At 40.4% G+C, this 14,035-nt stretch overlaps 1 protein-coding gene across 1 annotated transcript in view; it reads left to right on the forward strand.

The window, feature by feature from the left end:
* Positions 1-1,003: 1,003 nt before the first annotated feature.
* LOC142388382 (leucine-rich repeat and fibronectin type III domain-containing protein 1-like protein) overlaps positions 1,004-14,035 on the forward strand; it is a 197,832-nt gene continuing 184,800 nt past the window's right edge. The window contains exon 1 of the mRNA XM_075473557.1: positions 1,004-2,271. The gene's annotated coding sequence lies outside the window, so the exon portion shown is untranslated. The remainder of the gene's footprint in view (positions 2,272-14,035) is intronic.

Raw genomic sequence — 14,035 nt, forward strand, 5'->3', positions numbered from 1 at the left:
GTCAGTTGTCACAAACAGTTTTTAATCAATGTATGTATGTATGTATGTATGTATTATTAGGTTAATATTATGTCGTATGTATGAGATCATGAAATTGAGAGACTTGATCTGACCTTGATTAAAAGACCTGGTGATGCAGAGTATAGGGGACACTGAAATTTTAGACTTTCAAACAATTTGTTTTACAATAAAGTGTAAAAAAAAAATGATTAAAAAAAAATGAAAAATGTGTGTGTGTCTCATGACTTCTCCATGACAACATCTATTTGCATTTACCTACAGTCTATACACCAATTTTTCCACAAAACAGCTGGTTGCATCCAGCTGTTCTGTTTTTTTTACTCAAAATGAGCATGCAGCTGGATGTCATAAGGTTGGGTTGTGCCTCGATCAGACTCCTCATCAAAATCCCCAAGCAGAAGTACTACCTGCTCGGAGATTGCATTATATAAATGTGTGGAACCATCGTGACATCACCTGTGAACGGCCATTTTGGTGACTCGATTGCAGCATTTGACCATCGCCATCTTGGTCTTTTTAGAATACATATCAGCCTGTTTCCCCCCCCAAAAAGTGAAAATCCTGATTGTGCTTTAAATGTAACAAAGCTTTCATATTTACCTGTCTGAAAACCATTAAACTGCTCCAATCTACTAAATCAAATTAGGAGATTGTAGGCCGCTAACAAGGTCCTTCTTTTCTATTAACCCTGAATTCACTCATTGAATATGCAAACTATGGACTTTTACTATAAATCTAAAATCAAAACGATTCACTTTTGTATTATCTTAACATTCCAAATAGTCAATATCCGAAAATGTAATTGGATTTTTTTTTAACTTTAAGAATAACATTCAGGTGGCCCTCTTGAAGTCCCCTCCCCGCGCTTTGAAATTCTCCGGCCGTGTGTGGAGTGTCTGCTGGCATACTCTGCACTGTATCAGCTACTTCTCCCAGGCAAACGCCCCAGCGATGGCATCAACCACCGCCGTCATAACGCATCCATCTGTTATTACCAGCTTGCAGTCTAATCCTGGAGCAGCGACTTGTCTATAGACAGGGCACACGCGCCGGCACGGAGGGAGGGAGACTGGCCGGAGAGGAGCCGGTGGGCGTATTGCTTCCCAGGACAAACCACCGCGCAGTGAAAGTAACTGCAGGCAGGGGACGGTCACTGTGGCGGATCACGGCGCTTTTTCAACGAGAGGATAAGGACACGTTATTCTCTATCTACAGCTTGCATTTTATTCTCACCTAAAAGGCACATACACTACTATCCAACGGGCAGCCCGCACTGCTTGCCCGGTGTATTTCCTTGGTGAGAAATCAATCGAAGCAAGAGGGAGGTCAAGACAAAGTCACTTCTGTATCTGGAAAAGGGGGTAATCATTTACCAAGCTTCGAATTTACAGTTCTTCTTCTTTTTGTTACTATTTTCACTAATCATTGATTTTGTTTAATTTTTCATTTTATTTAATTGTTTTTTACCTGTGGAAGTGCTTCGGGCGAATAAACGCCCGCGGACCATCGGACAGAGGGGATTATTATTCTCGAAGCAAGAGCAGATCAAATGCAAAGAGCCGTGAATGAGTGAAATGTGGTGCTCCGACAGCAGTGACAGTTGCTGAATGGGGAAGCACAGAGCATTGTTAGGGGAGCTTCCGTGGAGACCGGTTGAGTACCTTAAAACGACACGATCGGAGTGCAGGGTCGTTTCTTAAATGTACCGTAGGGTACACTGATTCCTGGTTTATTCCTCAGAAACTGGATTTTAGTCAGCCCTCGGTGGTTGGGTATTTTCCTTACCGGTTAAAGGAGTGATGAAAGAAACGCGGAGAGCTTATATGGAGACCAAATGAGTGCGCAACGCGGCGGTGCGCCGGTGTAACGGCGTCTTTCCTCGCCTCTCAGTTCAGTCCCAAAGGATCAGTGGATTGCTGCAGGTTAAAGGCTGCAAACCGGTCGAAGGGGCTTTTTGGTACAAACTCAACGGAAACTAAACTGAAACGCCTTGCTTCCCTCGACATCCTCGAGGAGCCCCCGCAGTGTGGCCAACATTGCGCGGCACAAGCCAGAAAAAAAAAAAAAAACTGAAAAAAAGAGGATGTGATTTTTTTTTTATTTGGTTAGAAAATGTGTTTGACCAAAGAGGAGATTATATAACATTTTACTTTGCTGAGCGGAGCTCTTTACCTGGGTCGCAAAGGGAGGAGATAACCGGAGGAGAAATTGCTGCAACCTAACAGGGAAGGAGGAGAGCGAGGCGCACAGGTACAGTCTCCTTATCTACTTTTCTCCTCTGTCCCGTTATCGTACAGATTCTCCACTCCACCACTTTCTGCTCGCTGCGTAATATTTTTCTTCAGATGCCGGGTTGTTTGAGGTAATTTTAGACTAGCAGAGTTATACTGAGAGACAGAAGCGATGGCAGATGGGGAGATAATGGCGCTGGTGTTTTCTCTACCGTACGATTCAGAGATGTTGATATACTCTCGCTAGATTAAAGACAGGAGGAAAGAAAAGGGGGGTAGAGGGGAGGCGTGCTGCCCAGGAGGGTGAATGGTGGGGGCAAAAGACAAGTGGGAAGAAACTGATCTAAAACAGCAGCGAAGATGAGTTTGGGCAAAAGACAGAAAACGGGGCAAAACAGATTGAAACAGCATGCCAGTAAAAGGTGTGAAGAGGAGTGAGACTTTTGAGGTGAATGTGGGTTTGCGGAGAATGAAAGAAAGGTTGAACTGTAGAGGCAGACAGCCGAGGGTAGTAGGATGGGGTGGGCAGGCAGGGAGAGAGGTGAGGCAGAAGGGGCTAGAGGGCAGCTGAGAGGGTGCTCAACTAGAATATAAAGAGAGAGCAAGGAGAGGAGATGGTCTGGATGATAGAGGAAAGGGAGAGGGGAGAGTATAATGGCAGGCGAAAGGGCGGTCTACTGGAAAGGTAAAGAGAGAGGATATCAGACAGGCAAAGCTAGAGTAAAATAGATTGGGAGGGCATAGTTGGGCAACTGGGATGTAAAAGGAACCAAGAAAAAGAAGGAATAGATAGAAAGCAGGTGCTGTAGCTTACATTGAAATGACCCCCCCCTAGAGAGTTCTGTCAATATGATGCTGGAGGCCAAGTGTATCCATGCTGTAGATGCTACATGGTATTATCCACTGGGTTGCTGTGTAATGGTAGTTGCTGCACTGGCATGCAGATATGCAGGAAACCACAAAATTTTGGTTTCCAATTTAGTTTGCTGTATCAGCTAATCAGCTCCTCTCTACCTGGTAGATTTTATCATCTTTCACTGCCCCATTTGCATTTTGATTGGGTTATGCATTGGTTTTAAGCCACACTAAAACATTTGAAATCACACATGCAAGATTAAATGAGCCTTGCAACTAGCTGCCTTCTGGTTTTCTGCTTTCTGTCCCCAGATCCGTATACATGTGGCTTAGCTAAAGTCTTGCATTGATATTTCAGTCTATCTGCTAATGGTTTATCATTTGTTTTTGTTTGTATCAACTTGTTTGAATGTGGCTTGAATTGCTGTCTCGGCAGATATTTGAAATATTTAGTTTATTGTAAGATTTATGCTTTTTAAATCATTAATTGTTATGGTGAAATCTGGCAGGAAATGGAAATATATCATCATCTTACATTAAAAATTATTTTATCTAAATAGAATTCAAAGCCTTAAATATAGGAAGTGTTTCCAAAGATAATTTCAGGCTGAATTATTTGCCAAACAAGCACAAAAAAAAGAGTTGATGTAATCCTTTGCTGCGCTGTAATTGGATATGGCCATGATTATCTAAGTTAGCTTGGAAAACTGCACCAGATTCTAGGATATTGCTCATATTCTGATCTAGTTCATGTTTGAGATGCACTGTTAATGAATCTTCAAATCCCACTCATGAATAGCAAGACACATGAATAAATAGAATATTTTCACACTGCCATGGAAACGGTCGCACACATAGGCAGTTAGAATACAACATTACACAAAGTGAATCACATCTAGCTGTTTCTTTTAGGTTTTTCAGGGCATACATTAGGAACATAATTGACTTTAACATGGAACTAAAGCAGAATACGTGTGTATAACCAGACATGTATGTGTATTTAAGTATATCAGTGACCATCAGTAATCATTTAAAAGCAACAGCTTTGTGCATTTTGGTGATTAAACAGTATAATAACCATAAGCAGATCAATATGCACTGTGAGGTCAGATAATCCGTGACACATCTCTGAATATTAATGTATTTCTTCATGAGCGAAAAGCCATTTGTGCTCATGAAAGGAACGTGTTCTTGTTCAGTTTTTTGAAAAACACTTTTACCTATATGTGACTCAGTCACATTTAAATGCACGTAAACACCCTCATTTCTCAAGCCCAGAACAAATTTAACAAAAAAGCTGGGAATGAATGATAAACACCAATTTATTGATCTCCGTTACGTTTTTGTAATCATTTTTTGGTCCATTCATCTGAGTTTGCTACAGCTAGTAGGGAAGCAGTCTGAGGTCAAATTTAAACGCTCAAGCTACATTGTGCAGCCTTTCGAAAAATTGGAAAATATTTTAGAAAATACACTGTTTGTTTGCTTGCTGAGAAATGCTGAGAGAATCAATACCTCTCTGATTTGTCTATGGTAAATCGACCACCAAAAGTTGATAATCTGAGTTACTGGAGTAGAGGAAAACAGCTTACCTGGCCTGTCTAAAAGTAATTATAGTATAAGATATGTATAATTATTGTGCTAAATCACGTTTGACAGAATTGAGGCAAAAACTCTAGTTGAAAACTACGTGCTGTGCTGTCGGCTTTGTGCTTGGCAGCTTTTCAGCGACTTCCTGACGCCTCACTTGTTGTGTGTTGCCTTGATGGTGCACACTGGTCTCGGGAACAACTCTGGATTGTGCGGCAACTTTTGCAAACTAAAGTAACCAAACTGTGTTACTCCAAGTTATGCATTTATCATGGGATGGAAACCATCTACACACTGTCATTTATAAAGGATGGACAATTAAACAGAGGATATGTGTAATTTTTTTTTTTAATGTAAAAAAGAATTCTAATCTTTTTCCCTATAGCATTTAGAAAGGCTTTGCTTTCCAAAACGTTAGATTGCACGGTTGAGTGTTTGGACGAATGTATTGTCTTTTGGTGATTAGCACTCAATTTCAAGCTGGTCTTTTTTGAGAATGTTTTATGCTGGCTTTTGTCATTTTCTTTTGGTAACTTAATGATCTGTCTCCTTGGGAATTCAAATTGGTAAATGATTAACCTGTAAACTCAATTAAAAGGGTGCCCCAACAGGAATAGAGTAACTCGTTGCTACATGGTGCTCTCCCTCTGTCTTGTCTGTTTGTTAACTGTGGGTGTACTTATCATAGTATTAAAATAGACATGTGGTGTGAGAATGTAAAAAAAAATAAAAAATTGTCTGTAACAATTATTGAACTTGTAGAAACATAAGCAGAACACATTACATTTTAAATGGATCCAGTTAACTGCCTTTAAAACAAAAAAAAAAGGGCGGCATCTGCCTTAGTGCAGGATCTGCTTTAAGTGCGCTACTTTTATTTTTTACCCATTAATGTCTGTTGCGGCCTGACGCGAACTCTTAGCATTATGCTTATTGCTGGCTTGACACAGAATGATGCAAATGTAATGATCTGTGGGCCCAATGTTGGAGTGGATGTGTCTTGCTGCAGCTCTGCTTGCTGCACACTAAAAAAAAGAAAAGAAAAAACTTAACTAAGTAAACCAACTAATTGTTTACATTCGTGAGAAGTGGAGATTAGATTGGTGGGCTCACATATGTGACCAGTTTTAATCTGAGCTCATGTCTGGCAACAATTTCCAGCAGAGCAGAAGGGGGGGGGGGGGAGGGGGGGGGGGGGGGGGTGTCAGACACTCGTTTGACCTTGATTTCCAGAATGAAAACCGGCTGTGAAAGAGGCGCTTCATGATCTCTCTGGCTTATTGAGGGTTTAGCCTGAAGGTTTCAGGAGATATACCAGAGGGATATTGGAGGCCACAGAGTGTGATAAAACCGCTGTCAAGCCCTGTTTTGAAGACTAATTTTACAACACAGCAGTATACTGTATACTGCTGCGCTGTAATTCTGGAGGCCATAATTCAGAAAGGCCGTGTGGGTGCTTTTCTTCCTCCAACCCTAGAGCAGCACATGTTGGAGATTGATGAGAGATAACCTTTGACAATTAAAAACCGATAGCCCCTTAACACTGCTGCACCTGCAAAAGCTGGCAATGCACAGTTGTTGATCATGTTTACAGTTCATTGATCCATGCTATGTCAAGCCGGGGAGGAGGAGGCCTTCATTGGAGGGAGAGGGATGTATTAAGTGTTTTTTTTTATAGACCACCTTAAATTCTCTTTAAAAATGGCAATCCTTTTTATTTAACATCTCTGTACTTGTCTTAATATTAATTCACATATCATTCTCTGCTACCTCTTAAATTGTATTTGGACTTTGAATATGCAACAGATTGGATCTTTTCTTCCCTCATTCATGTGTTCTTTTAATGCTAATTTTCACCCCAAACTCAAGTTAAGCACTTCACATAGCCATTGTGTATGAAATATACTGCCTTGCTAGCCTAGATTATTTAGAATCATGGAATAAATCTTCTCACTGGAGTGCATTAAAGCAATCATGAGGGCAGATTGGCATGGCTCTGCTATTACTGTGATTCTGACTTTTCAAAGGACGCAGAAAAGTGAGCCAAGCTCTGTTTGAACTAACTTTGAACAATGAAGCCATCTATTTTTGGCACAGCATAAAATACTCATTCTGTCAATGTTAGATTGAATAATGAAGCTAAAGAAAAGTCCAAATTCTGAAGGATTGAAAGTCTAATTGATTGATGTGTCTGTGTGAGAGAAGCAGAGAAGAAGAGAAATGGAACCCACACAGAGAAACTCAATTTTTCTTTTTAAGAGCGAAGGAAACAGTTTCATCACTGTGGGGATGTAATTCACAGATCTGTGTGCACAAGTGAAGTTCACAAAGTGGTGTTTTTAACTTGGTGTATGCTGAAAGCATGCAGTGTTTTTACGATAGCGTTCATGTCTGTAAAAATACAGGTGTTATATTGCAGTCATAAAAACATACAAGGATGGATAGACCTGAGAAAAAGACAAATTATGGATGAAAAGATACTACCTTGAAAGATACAAAGTTTGAGGGTGGAAGAAAGCAATACTGGAAATCCTGGGGCTGTTGGGGAAAAAATTACCTCGGCAAGGCAGTAAAATAAAAAAAAAACAAATCATGTCGTTAGTTGACACAAACAAAACAAAACACGTGAATGAATATAACAGTGAGAAGAGGCAAGGAGGAAAATAAGAGGATGGAAATTAAGAAGAGGAAAAAAGGGAAAAAAGAACCAAGGGAGGGAGTGGAGAAAAAGAAAAGAAGGAATCGAAAATTAGAATGCTTTTGTGTGAAGCTGTAGGTGTTAAGACAGCCATGTGCTGTTTTTTAGTTCAAATGTCCAGAGCAAACCTTTGTGATCATTGTAACACAGTGACATGCTGTCCTCTCCTGTAGGGCTTTAACCGTCTGCACAGCTAATGCTTGTGTTTGTGTGTGGACGCGTGTGCTGCTGCATGGCAACAGATGCTGGTTCAGTGGTGCAATCCCACCCCACCAGGGCAGAATGGGTGAGAGATGTTTCTGAGAAAGAGTGAGAGGTGAGGAGAAGGGAGGGGTGGTGCCAGCAGAAAGAGAGCGAGTGTTGTGCTGAATGCCAAGCAGCATGGTATTAGAATGGTGCTGTGTTGAGCAGGCAGAGGGACAGGACAATACTCAGCCAAACCACAGCATCATGCAAGGCTCCAGAATATCTTTTTTTTCTTTTGATTTTCTTTATTTTTCATCCAACGGTAACAGATTTAGTTGATTTTAGGATGATATTTTTAATGCTCTCTTCTTTTGTCACAACCAGTAACATATGTTTGCAGATTTACTGTGACTATGTGAGGCTAGTAAAACACAGGATGTCAAATTTTAAGCCTTTAGTGCTTAAATGGTCTCTTCCATACGGCCTTCTTTATAATACAGTGGGACATCAGTCTTCACAATAAAACCACTGATGTAAGATGCTTATGCTACGGAAAGAGCTCTTACCCATTGGGGCATAAATGCTAAAGGTGGCTCGTGGTGTCAAGCACTGGGATGCCAGCAATGGAACAGGACAGTTTGGGAACCAGGTCAACACCTTGGTGTTAGTGTTCTGTTCCTTTTCTGTTCCTGCTTGATTCGCAAGCGGTTTTAGAAGTTTGACAGGCTGCTTTGTGATGCTTGTCGAGGTCACTGCTATGAAGGGAGTACAGTTGCCATGGCAGTCTGAGCATTGTCTCTAACAATGTAAGCGTAAGCGGTGTAAAAGTCAAGTAACATCTACAGGTATCCCCAATTGCTGCATTGTATATTAAAGAGTTTCTAATAAGAGGACGTAGCTACAATCACAACACCTACTGGTTTGTGAACTTCTGTTTCGATATATTGATGTTTGACATTCCGTTGTCACCATCTTCGTCTTTTAAAACCTAGATGTGACAATGTTTAGGGAACAGGGAGGAGCTTGGAGGAGATGTTGGACAGAAATAAATTTCCTTGAGATTAAATACCTAGATATTTAAGGGAATATTTTCAGGAACATTAGCACACTGATCAGAATCTGGCTAACAACATCATACTAACTTGTGAGAAAAATCGATTCATCTATTTGACACAATGGATGAATTTGATGCATTTACAATGGAAGTCTACTGGAGTCAGGGATGTTTTGGAGCCAACGCCCAGAGATTATGCACATGCACTTTAGGGCACGCTGTGTTTAACTATGTCCATCTTTCATAAACAGTTTATCATGATCAGTGTAGGTTGCAAGACCAGCCATAGAGACCTCAAACTTGTTATGACCAAATTTATTTTCATCACACTTTGATTTAACTTTTAGACCGTGACTTTGTCTCTGGTAATGGTTTAGTTGGATTGGCAAAAATTCTCTGTCAATGGAATGAGCAAATTGAAATACAGTGGAGGCAAAATCCAAACTAACATTTATAAATTGTCACCGCCCAGATCATCATGAATAATATTTTAAGGTCCTTATTTTGTCATAGAAAGTTGGCAGCTGTTGAGTTGTGTTGAGTTCTATTTAATTCGGGTTAAACTTTCATCCTTTCTGGTGCCTATACCTATGTCAATCAGGGATGAGGAACACATGCATGTACAATTGAATTTGTTTCATCCACTCCGGGTATCTCGCACATGGACAGCTACTAAAGAAAACCGGTCTAAAAGGGATAGGAAGAGTTGATTTGATTGACCATGAATAGTAAAAACATTAGCCTGAACCCATTAAACCATTCCGCTGATGGCAAAACATCTAGTGAATCAAACATCATGATTAAAATATTGAATTAGCATATTTTGTTGTGACCAGGGCATGTGCTGAAATGGCAGTGGACACAGCTTGCTTAAGGTTACTGCATATATGGAGATTTATGGTTTTCCCATATTGAAGTATGCACCAGCTCCTCTAATTGACAGTGAAAGATTAATCCGCCGAGAAATAGAAAAAAATTAGTAGCCGTTCCCCTTCCATGCAGTTACAGTTACTGAAGACTTCTGCAGTTGCTTTAGAATAAAACCCTTAATTTGTTTTACCGAAGGGTTTCACTGAGTGCAGCTTTTTCAGTGTTCCACTGACAGCATGCTAATGGTAAGGCTGTGTTACATTGAAATATTTAATGATGACTACATTAATCGTTCTAATATCAGTTCAGTTAAATAGGTATAACTACGTGTCAGAAATGTTTTCTTTTTTTCTTTTTCTTTTGATGAATTGATACGCGAGGGTAATTTTCAATGAATTCAATCATGGATGAGCTGGCTGAAAACAACAGCAAAAAATCTAATATTTGCTGCTATGTTTGATTTATACTTGACAGAACTGGGGAGCCAAAAGCTCTAAATAAAATAAATTTGCCATCTTTTAAAATGTGTATTTTACAGTGAAACTGAGTGATGGCATCAGATAAAGGATGCCTCCTCCTGTTGCCTCTTTGAATAAACAGGTGGCGATTCAGCTACTTATGCTACAGGGCCGCCAACTCAGAACGTGATACTCGAACAGTTGACACTTTTCACCTACTCCCATGCCATACATCCAGTTTCTCATGCAGTGAAAAACAGATTCATAGCTGATAACATTGCAGCGCAAGAAAGGACACTAACAGTGCACAGACAGAGTAGACAGAGCAGGCAGCATCATGCAGCAGTGAATAATTCTAGTCCCATTATTGCATCGTTTGAGTCGAGGATTACAGGGTGATTATTTACTCAGTTGAATTCTCAGGCAGGCAGATCATTAAAGTGGCAAAAATGGCAAACATCCCCCCCAAACAAATCCCCTCCTCCTCAGAAAACAACAACAACAACAAAGCTGAAAGCAGATATAATTAACCAATTACCCAACCTTAATTTCTCATCCTATCTTCTGGCATATAGTGGTTGTGGTTAGTGGGGTAATGATTCTCCAAATCCACAGATTGGTTCAGGAATTTATTTTTGACCCACAGTGAAGGCATTGTCACTGATTGTTTTGTTGTTTTATTTATTAAGTAGAGCAAACAAAATCAGGCAGGCGGTGGCTCACAAGAGATGGTCAAGAACCACCCCAATAGAAACAAATTAGGAGGCAAAAGTAATGAATGAAGGAGAAGATGAGGGAGGCTGAACAAGAGGTAGTATATAAACTCGATGCCAACTCAACACGGGTGTGTCAGAAAATCCAATATGAGAAAGATATATGTATATATATATATATATGTATGTATATATATATATATATATATATATGTATGTATATATATATATATATATATATATATATATGTATATATATATATATATATATATATATATATATATATATATATATATATATATATATATATAAAAACATAACAAGACAGACTTTAAGGCTGGAGTTTTTGTTTGAATTTTGAAATCTGGCAACAGACAAGAGCCTGTAAAAGAAGGGGAGAGAACATGTGAGAATGATAAGTGTTGATTGCCAGAAAGGAGGTCGGCACAGGATGTGAGCTGGAAACCATGACAGGACATCCCTCTATCCTCAGTAACTGTCATGTTCTGGGGTTACAGAGCACACCAGACAAGCCAATGCAGATAGTAAGTGGTGGCACATTCAAGATGAGGGTCAGCTCTCTCCTCTACATCTCCTCATCTGTTACTTGTGTCTATCAGAGGCAGCACTGCATGATGGATGGATGCCTCACTCTTTCTCTATTCACTTCTCACCCCATTTACTCAGTTCACTTTCACTCATTTTTCAACTCTTGGTTTCTCTTCATCTTCCTGTCACCTATTTCCGTAATTTTTCTCTCTTTGTGACTATTTTTTTTAATTAATTCTCCTTTTGTTTTTCTTTCCTCCTGTGATTCACGCTCTTAACTTTGTTGACAGAATGCACAGGGTTACGTTCGGGTGTATGTGTGCTAGTGTTTGAATGATGGTGCAGATAGCGGCACAAGCTTAGAGATTCAAATTACTGGGAGAGCAGTGGCGGCTCCTGACATTTTTTTTAGGTAGTGCAATTTCCAGTCTGTGAAAGCTGCATCAGAGTGTGCTGTGCGAAGCTGAACCGATTGCACTGATGCAAACCTGTTATGTTCCCGCACAGGAAATAAAATGTCCAATCGTCCAGAAACTCCTTGTCTTCCTTAAATAAACACAACGCAGAGTCAAGGGGTTATTTGGTCTTCCAAATAACCAAAGTGACTGCAATTTCCCCCGTTATGTCCATTAAGTACCATAAAAGTCCATAGGACTGAGGTATATTTGTCTAGGTAGCATAATTTATTGTAATAATTTAAATTATTTTTTGTTATTTTTTGCATAATTTGCCAATCAGTTAATATTACACCTTAACCATTATTTATTTATTTTCCTCATATTGTTCCAGGATTCTATGAAATAAGTAAACACATAAGCTCTTAATGATAAGATTCATTCAATTTTCATTCTAAAGAATGTAATTAAAATGACAACATATAAACCCAAGTCAAGTGTTTATTGAAGTTTTGGAAAATATGACTTAGAAAAGTATAACCAGTTGTCAAACATGGTTAAGTGCAGCTTACTTATGTGAGATTTCTCTCTTTTTTTAAATATAATACTGTTAACAATGAATGTGTCATTATACATTCTGCTATCATTGTCAACATTATATAAAAGATTTAAATCATTACAAGTCAATGATTGAGCACAAAAGGGTAAGTTATTTAGCTACATCAAATACTACCTGGAAAAATAGCAGGGTTGGTGGAGCCCTGGGTTTCATCTTTGCCTCGCAAGGCGAGCCCGAAAATCCTGCAAAATTCTTCCAAACTTCCTTCTCTGCATTAGTACGACGACTAAAGGGAACTTCTTTCAGAAACACTACCGTATTGTTGCACTCGACACTCGCCATCTTCTTCATTTTATTTTTTTTATTTATTGAAAACCACAATGTTACAACAACAAGTAGAAAGTTCATGGTCCCGCGCAACAGACATATGACGAAAGCACGTTGTGCGTCGTTTGTGCGAGCACATAAACCCTCATAGAAAATGCATTGGGAGCAGGATTTTGGAAAAAAACCGAGGTCCCATTCATGTCAATGGGAGCTTCCTGGTGCAAATTCGACCCTGACAGAAATTGCACAAAATGGGCGTAGCAACACCAGGCGCGACCTTAATCTGATTGGACAATGACATATACAACCAGTTTGCCTACAGTAGATCAGTCCCACCTTAGCAACTAGATTAAAAAAAAAAAAAAAAACTCCGTGTTTGGTAGTGCGTCGCACAAATCGCCCCTATGGAGGAGCCCCAAGTGGAAGACTTCAAGTATCTCGGGGTCTTGTTCACGAGTGAGGGACGAATGGAACAGGAGATTGACAGGCGGATCGGTGCGGCGTCTGCAGTGATGCGGGCTCTGCACCGGCCCGTCGTGGTGAAGAAGGGGCTGAGCCAGAAGGCGAAGCTCTCGATTTACCGGTCAATCTATGTTCCTACCCTTACCTACCGAGATCGCGAATACAAGCGGCCGAAATGAGTTTCCTCCGCAGGGTGTCTGGGCTCTCCCTTAGAGATAGGGTGAGAAGCTCGGTCATCCGGGAGGGGCTCGGAGTAGAACCGCTGCTCCTCCGCATCGAGAGGAGTCAGATGAGGTGGCTCGGGCATCTGGTTAGGATGCCTCCTGGACGCCTCCCCGGTGAGGTGTTCCGGGCCCGTCCCACTGGGAGGAGGCCCCGGGGAAGACCCAGGACACATTGGAGAGACTATGTTTCTCGGCTGGCCTGGGAACGCCTCGGGGTCCCCCAAGAAGAGCTGGAGGAAGTGGCCGGGGACAGCGACGTCTGGGTCTCTCTGCTCAAGCTGCTGCCCCCGCGACCCGATCCCCGGACCAGCGGAAGATAATGGATGGATGGATGGATGGATGGATGGAGGAGCCGCCACTGTATCTATCACTGTGTTTTCACCATTTATCAGTCGTGTTGTGACAGCTGTTAGTGTCTGCTGTCTGTGTTTACATTAAATTCTCCACACTCTTGCTTCGGGCATAGTTGCCTGGCTTTTTGGTTAAAGAACTCAGATAGTGTAAGGCACACAAATTAGAGAGTGAAGCTGAAGCAGTGGAATGTATGTTGTGAGTAGTTCTTGAACAGCAAATGGTTGGAATTCAACTCTATGTCTTTATGGAGTTTGTGTATGTAAAGTATATTGCATATATTTAGTTTATTAAAATAGACTTTTCTTTGATTAATGACAGCAAAAAGAGAAAAATTAAACAAATAATCATTGTCATCTAATGTCCATGACCAGATGACAATGTGGAATAAAGTGCGACTCAGTGATTGCTAAGTTAAGATACCTTTAAAATTTGGGATGGGATATGAACATATTATCTAAACTTCCAATCGTACTAAAATAGAAAAATTG

This window comes from Odontesthes bonariensis, chromosome 9 (assembly GCF_027942865.1).
Source record: "Odontesthes bonariensis isolate fOdoBon6 chromosome 9, fOdoBon6.hap1, whole genome shotgun sequence".
In the NCBI taxonomy this organism is placed as follows: domain Eukaryota; kingdom Metazoa; phylum Chordata; class Actinopteri; order Atheriniformes; family Atherinopsidae; genus Odontesthes; species Odontesthes bonariensis.